Here is an 8,023-nt window from a genome sequence, read left to right on the forward strand (position 1 = left end):
AGTAATACTTTGAGAAAAAAGTCCTAATATTTAACAGAAAAGTTGAAAAACTTTATCTTTAAACGTTACAGTTATTAGCTGAAAATGACAACAGAAATAAACAAGTTTGTAGATTTCACATATCTCCACAATTTAACTCAAGGGCCATTTGTCACAGCTCTCCCCAGTCACCAACGGTGTTCCCCAGGGTTCTGTCTTGGGTCCTCTACTTTTCATCATCTACTTTGTAACAATGAATTATGTAATACCAACACATTATGTTATGACACCAGCATTATGTAATTATCTTACCTGAACCCAATAGATAATATATATTGACCAATGAAAGGTAACACTAATCTGTAGCGTATATGGGTACTTAATTAATTGACATTAATTCATATTTAATATATTATATGCGCTCTATGTGGTTATCAGCAGAAGTTGTTTAATGTTTTGAACAAATAAATTCGGGGACCATCTGAGTAACGAGAAGCAGATAACAATGCATTTTCAGTCTCATAAATTGAAAGGACGTTATGGTAAGAACAGTGGCTTATTAAGATAAGATAAGATAGACTTTATTAATCCCACACTGGGGAAATTCCTTTGTTACAGCAGCTCAAAAGAAAAAAAGAATAACACAAATACACATTAAGTAGACATAGGAGAAAAAAAAATATATATACATAAAGTATATGAACTAGAAAATTGAATCAGTTATAATAATAATAATAATATTAATAAAAAATACATATTTACACAATAAACACCCTTATATAAACAGACAGTATATATACACAGATATACAGATGAGTAAGGTGCTGGTGAATAGATATGACATATTGCACAGTTGGAGGTAACAAAGAGTAATAAATAAATATTCATAGTGCAGTATATTGTCGAGTGATGGATCATATTACAGAAACGGCTAGCAGAGCTACATTATAATGTTGCATTAAAGAGTCTGACTGCTGCTGGAATGAAAGAGCTGTGTTAGCACTGTGGGTGCAGCAGTCTGCTGCTGAAGGAGCTGCTCAGGGAACTCAAAGTCTCATGTCGGGGGTGAGAGGTGTTGCCCATGATTGATGCCAGCCTGGCTAACATCCTCCTCTCCCCCACCTCCTCTCTGGTGTCCAGAGGGCAGACCAGAACAGAGCTAGCCCTCTTCACCAGTCTGTTTAGTCTTTTCCTGTCCCTCTCTGTGCACCCAGCTCCCCAGCAGGCTACTGCTTAAAAGATAGCGGACGCAACCACAGAGTCATAAAAAGTCTTTAACGGAGTCCTGCACACACGAAGGACCTCAGCCTTCTCAACAGGTGGAGACGGCTTTTGCCCTTGTTGTACAGGATGTCTGTGTTTTTGGACCAGTCCAGTTTATTGTTGAGGTGAACACCCAGGTATTTGTATGTCTCCACCATCTCAATGTCGACACCCTGGATGTTCACCGGTGTAGTACCAGGCGGCCTCCTGCGGTAGTCAACCACCATCTCCTTTGTCTTGCTGGCGTTGATTGCTTGAGCACCTGCCCTTTTGCCCCCTCAAGGCCAAAGTGCCTTTTTTTTGTCCATATTTTTTTTTTCATATTTTCTCTTTGACGATGGCCCACAAGTGGTCTGTTTAAGAAGAATATTAATATATTTAACAATAATAATTAGCAACCTAAACGATCTAAACGTTCATATCACATGATGACCAGGATTATCGCGTGACGCGCGTCCTCTTCCTGCCAGGCGTGACACTTGGACACAGCCACAGCATGGATGTATTAAGTGAATGGCACAGTCCGTCGGCGGCCAGCAAGAACGAGAGAAAGTTGGAAGTTGAAGTGCCGGTAAGTGTGCTTTTGAAGTGAATGAGAATGCATGCATGCACATTTGGTTTGTCATAGTAGCCTCTAGCCGCGGTTAACGAGTCTCCTCCAGGATGAAAACAGTCAGCAGGCAAGCTAACTTTGTGGCAGGCAGCGGCAGCTAACTTTGAAGTAGTGACATTTCGCGGTAACTGCACGAGCTGCCGCGGCCACAGTTACTCGTTTTACATATTAGGGCACACACTAGAGTCATCGTGTGATAGCCTCATAGCGTCACCGTTTCATTCTCTGATACACAAGAGATGATAGCAGCAGTTCTCTGTAGGTAACAGAAGTGTGTGTGTGTGTGTGTGTGTGTGTGTGTGTGTGTGCGTGCGTGTGTGTGTGTGTGTGTCATGGGGACAGGCGACAGCATCCTGTGTTAAAAGTTTTTTTTTTTATGTTGTGTTTGTGTTCTGTTTAGTTGCAGCTCTTTGTGTGCAGCAGCCATGTCTCCTGGAAGCATCTCCCTCTGCCTTTGCTGTAACCAGTAAGCTGAACATTACATCAGGTCAGTCACAGTCAGCCACTTCTTAGAAGTGTCAGCAAGCTTTGACGCTCTCTCCTCCATAACATAGGAATCCCACAGATTGTAGATCTCGCTGTTATGATTGTTTAAAAAAATAAAACGTTAACTCTTTTTATGCACATTGTCTTGTGTTCTTTATACTATGACATGCTTCTCCTTTATCTCCTTGCTTACAGTTTTGTGATACATCATAATATATTAAACAGTAACATCTGTATCATCACCTATACACAGCCCTAACGCCGTGGTGTTTTAAAATTGGGTACCATATGCCCCTTTTTAACTTTGAGCAACTGTCCCTTCAGAGGTCTCTGCACGGCCCTGGGCAGCAGCTTGTCTACGGGAGATTAACATCTGAAGACGCTATATCTTTCTTACACAACCCAGAGCATCAACCCTGGTTCACAGGCACACACAAGTTCTGACCTACTTATATGGGTGGATGGATAAATGAATGGATGACAACAGTCAGAACTTTCATCATGTGGTTGTCTCCCGTGGTGTGATGGGCCGTGTCTGTCTCTCTGCGGCAGCAGGCGAAGCTTCAATGTGCGGTAGATGATGACTGCTTGTTGGCACTAGTTCTTCAGCTCCTACTTTTGGCTAGTCAGGAGCGGTAAGCAGGATTTTCTTACAGTGGCCCTGAAGTGCAAACCACAACAGCAAATCACACGACACGACAGCAAATCACACGACAGCAAATCACATGACACGACAGCAAATCACACAACACGACAGCAAATCACACAACAGCAAATCACACAACAGCAAATCACACAACACAACAGCAAATCACATGACACGACAGCAAATCACATGACACGACAGCAAATCACACAACACGACAGCAAATCACACAACACAACAGTAAATCACACAACAAGACAGCAAATCACACAACAGCAAATCACACAACAGCAAATCACACAACACAACAGCAAATCACACAACAGCAAATCACACAACAGGACAGCAAATGACAACACAACAGCAAATCACACAACACAACAGCAAATCACACAACACAACAGCAAATCAAACAACACGACAGCAAATCACACAACAAGACAGCAAATCACACAACACAACAGCAAATCACACAAGACAGCAAACCACACAACTCAACAGCAAATCACACAACACAACAGCAAATCACACAACAAGACAGCAAATCACACGACACGACAGCAAATCACACAACAAGACAGCAAATCACACGACACGACAGCAAATCACACAACAAGACAGCAAATCACACAAGACAGCAAATCACACAACACAACAGCAAATCACACAACAAGACAGCAAATCACACGACACAACAGCAAATCACACGACACGACAGCAAATCACACAACACGACAGCAAATCACACAACACAACAGCAAATCACACAACAAGACAGCAAATCACACAACAAGACAGCAAATCACACAACACAACAGCAAATCACACGACACGACAGCAAATCACACGACAGCAAATCACACAACACGACAGCAAATCACACAACACAACAGCAAATCACACAACAACAAATCATACAACAAGACAGCAAACCACACAACAGCAAATCACACAACAAGACAGCAAATCACACGACACGACAACAAATCACACAACAGCAAATCACACAACAAGACAGCAAATCACACAACACAACAGCAAATCACACAACAAGACAGCAAATCACACAACAAGACAGCAAATCACACAACACAACAGCAAATCACACAACAAGACAGCAAATCACACAACACAACAGCAAATCACACAACATAACAGCAAATCACACAACACAACAGCAAATCACACAACAAGACAGCAAATCACACAACAAGACAGCAAATCACACAACACAACAGTAAATCACACAACAAGACAGCAAATCACACAACAGCAAATCACACAACAAGACAGCAAATCACACAACACAACAGCAAATCACACAACACAACAGCAAATCACACGACAAGACAGCAAATCACACAACACGACAGCAAATCACACAACACAACAGCAAATCACACAACAAGACAGCAAATCACACAACAAGACAGCAAATCACACAACACAACAGCAAATCACACGACACGACAGCAAATCACACGACAGCAAATCACACAACACAACAGCAAATCACACAACAACAAATCATACAACAAGACAGCAAACCACACAACAGCAAATCACACAACAAGACAGCAAATCACACGACACGACAACAAATCACACAACAGCAAATCACACAACAAGACAGCAAATCACACAACACAACAGCAAATCACACAACAAGACAGCAAATCACACGACACGACAGCAAATCACACAACAAGACAGCAAATCACACAAGACAGCAAATCACACAACACAACAGCAAATCACACAACAAGACAGCAAATCACACGACACAACAGCAAATCACACAAGACAGCAAATCACACAACACAACAGCAAATCACACAACAAGACAGCAAATCATACAACACAACAGCAAATCACACAACAGCAAATCACACAACAAGACAGCAAATCACACAACACAACAGCAAATCACACAACACGACAGCAAATCACACAACACAACAGCAAATCACACAACAAGACAGCAAATCACACAACAAGACAGCAAATCACACAACACAACAGCAAATCACACAACACGACAGCAAATCACACGACAGCAAATCACACAACACAACAGCAAATCACACAACAACAAATCATACAACAAGACAGCAAACCACACAACAGCAAATCACACAACAAGACAGCAAATCACACGACACGACAACAAATCACACAACAGCAAATCACACAACAAGACAGCAAATCACACAACACAACAGCAAATCACACAACAAGACAGCAAATCACACAACAAGACAGCAAATCACACAACACAACAGCAAATCACACAACAAGACAGCAAATCACACAACACAACAGCAAATCACACAACATAACAGCAAATCACACAACACAACAGCAAATCACACAACAAGACAGCAAATCACACAACAAGACAGCAAATCACACAACACAACAGTAAATCACACAACAAGACAGCAAATCACACAACAGCAAATCACACAACACAACAGCAAATCACACAACAGCAAATCACACAACAGGACCGCAAATGACAACACAACAGCAAATCACACAACACAACAGCAAATCACACAACACAACAGCAAATCACACAACACGACAGCAAATCACACAACAAGACAGCAAATCACACAACAACAGCAAATCACACAACACAACAGCAAATCACACAACAAGACAGCAAATCACACGACACGACAGCAAATCACACAACAAGACAGCAAATCTTACAACACAACAGCAAATCACACAACAAGACAGCAAATCATACAACACAACAGCAAATCACACAACAGCAAATCACACAACAAGACAGCAAATCACACAACACAACAGCAAATCACACAACACAACAGCAAATCACACGACAAGACAGCAAATCACACAACACGACAGCAAATCACACAACACAACAGCAAATCACACAACAAGACAGCAAATCACACAACAAGACAGCAAATCACACAACACAACAGCAAATCACACGACACGACAGCAAATCACACGACAGCAAATCACACAACACAACAGCAAATCACACAACAACAAATCATACAACAAGACAGCAAACCACACAACAGCAAATCACACAACAAGACAGCAAATCACACGACACGACAACAAATCACACAACAGCAAATCACACAACAAGACAGCAAATCACACAACACAACAGCAAATCACACAACAAGACAGCAAATCACACAACAAGACAGCAAATCACACAACACAACAGCAAATCACACAACAAGACAGCAAATCACACAACACAACAGCAAATCACACAACATAACAGCAAATCACACAACACAACAGCAAATCACACAACAAGACAGCAAATCACACAACAAGACAGCAAATCACACAACACAACAGTAAATCACACAACAAGACAGCAAATCACACAACAGCAAATCACACAACAAGACAGCAAATCACACAAAACAACAGCAAATCACACAACACAACAGCAAATCACACGACAAGACAGCAAATCACACAACACGACAGCAAATCACACAACACAACAGCAAATCACACAACAAGACAGCAAATCACACAACAAGACAGCAAATCACACAACACAACAGCAAATCACACGACACGACAGCAAATCACACGACAGCAAATCACACAACACAACAGCAAATCACACAACAACAAATCATACAACAAGACAGCAAACCACACAACAGCAAATCACACAACAAGACAGCAAATCACACGACACGACAACAAATCACACAACAGCAAATCACACAACAAGACAGCAAATCACACAACAGCAAATCACACAACAAGACAGCAAATCACACGACACGACAGCAAATCACACAACAAGACAGCAAATCACACAAGACAGCAAATCACACAACACAACAGCAAATCACACGACACGACAGCAAATCACACGACAGCAAATCACACAACACGACAGCAAATCACACAACACAACAGCAAATCACACAACAACAAATCATACAACAAGACAGCAAACCACACAACAGCAAATCACACAACAAGACAGCAAATCACACGACACGACAACAAATCACACAACAGCAAATCACACAACAAGACAGCAAATCACACAACACAACAGCAAACCACACAACAGCAAATCACACAACAAGACAGCAAATCACACGACACGACAACAAATCACACAACAGCAAATCACACAACAAGACAGCAAATCACACAACACAACAGCAAATCACACAACAAGACAGCAAATCACACAAGACAGCAAATCACACAACACAACAGCAAATCACACAACAAGACAGCAAATCACACAACACAACAGCAAATCACACAACATAACAGCAAATCACACAACACAACAGCAAATCACACAACAAGACAGCAAATCACACAACAAGACAGCAAATCACACAACACAACAGTAAATCACACAACAAGACAGCAAATCACACAACAGCAAATCACACAACAAGACAGCAAATCACACAACACAACAGCAAATCACACAACACAACAGCAAATCACACGACAAGACAGCAAATCACACAACACGACAGCAAATCACACAACACAACAGCAAATCACACAACAAGACAGCAAATCACACAACAGCAAATCACACAACAAGACAGCAAATCACACAACACAACAGCAAATCACACAACACAACAGCAAATCAAACGACAAGACAGCAAATCACACAACACGACAGCAAATCACACAACACAACAGCAAATCACACAACAAGACAGCAAATCACACAACAAGACAGCAAATCACACAACACAACAGCAAATCACACGACACGACAGCAAATCACACGACAGCAAATCACACAACACAACAGCAAATCACACAACAACAAATCATACAACAAGACAGCAAACCACACAACAGCAAATCACACAACAAGACAGCAAATCACACGACACGACAACAAATCACACAACAGCAAATCACACAACAAGACAGCAAATCACACAACACAACAGCAAATCACACAACAAGACAGCAAATCACACAACACAACAGCAAATCACACAACACAACAGCAAATCACA

This window comes from Sander lucioperca, chromosome 7 (genome assembly GCF_008315115.2).
Source record: "Sander lucioperca isolate FBNREF2018 chromosome 7, SLUC_FBN_1.2, whole genome shotgun sequence".
NCBI lineage: Eukaryota > Metazoa > Chordata > Actinopteri > Perciformes > Percidae > Sander > Sander lucioperca.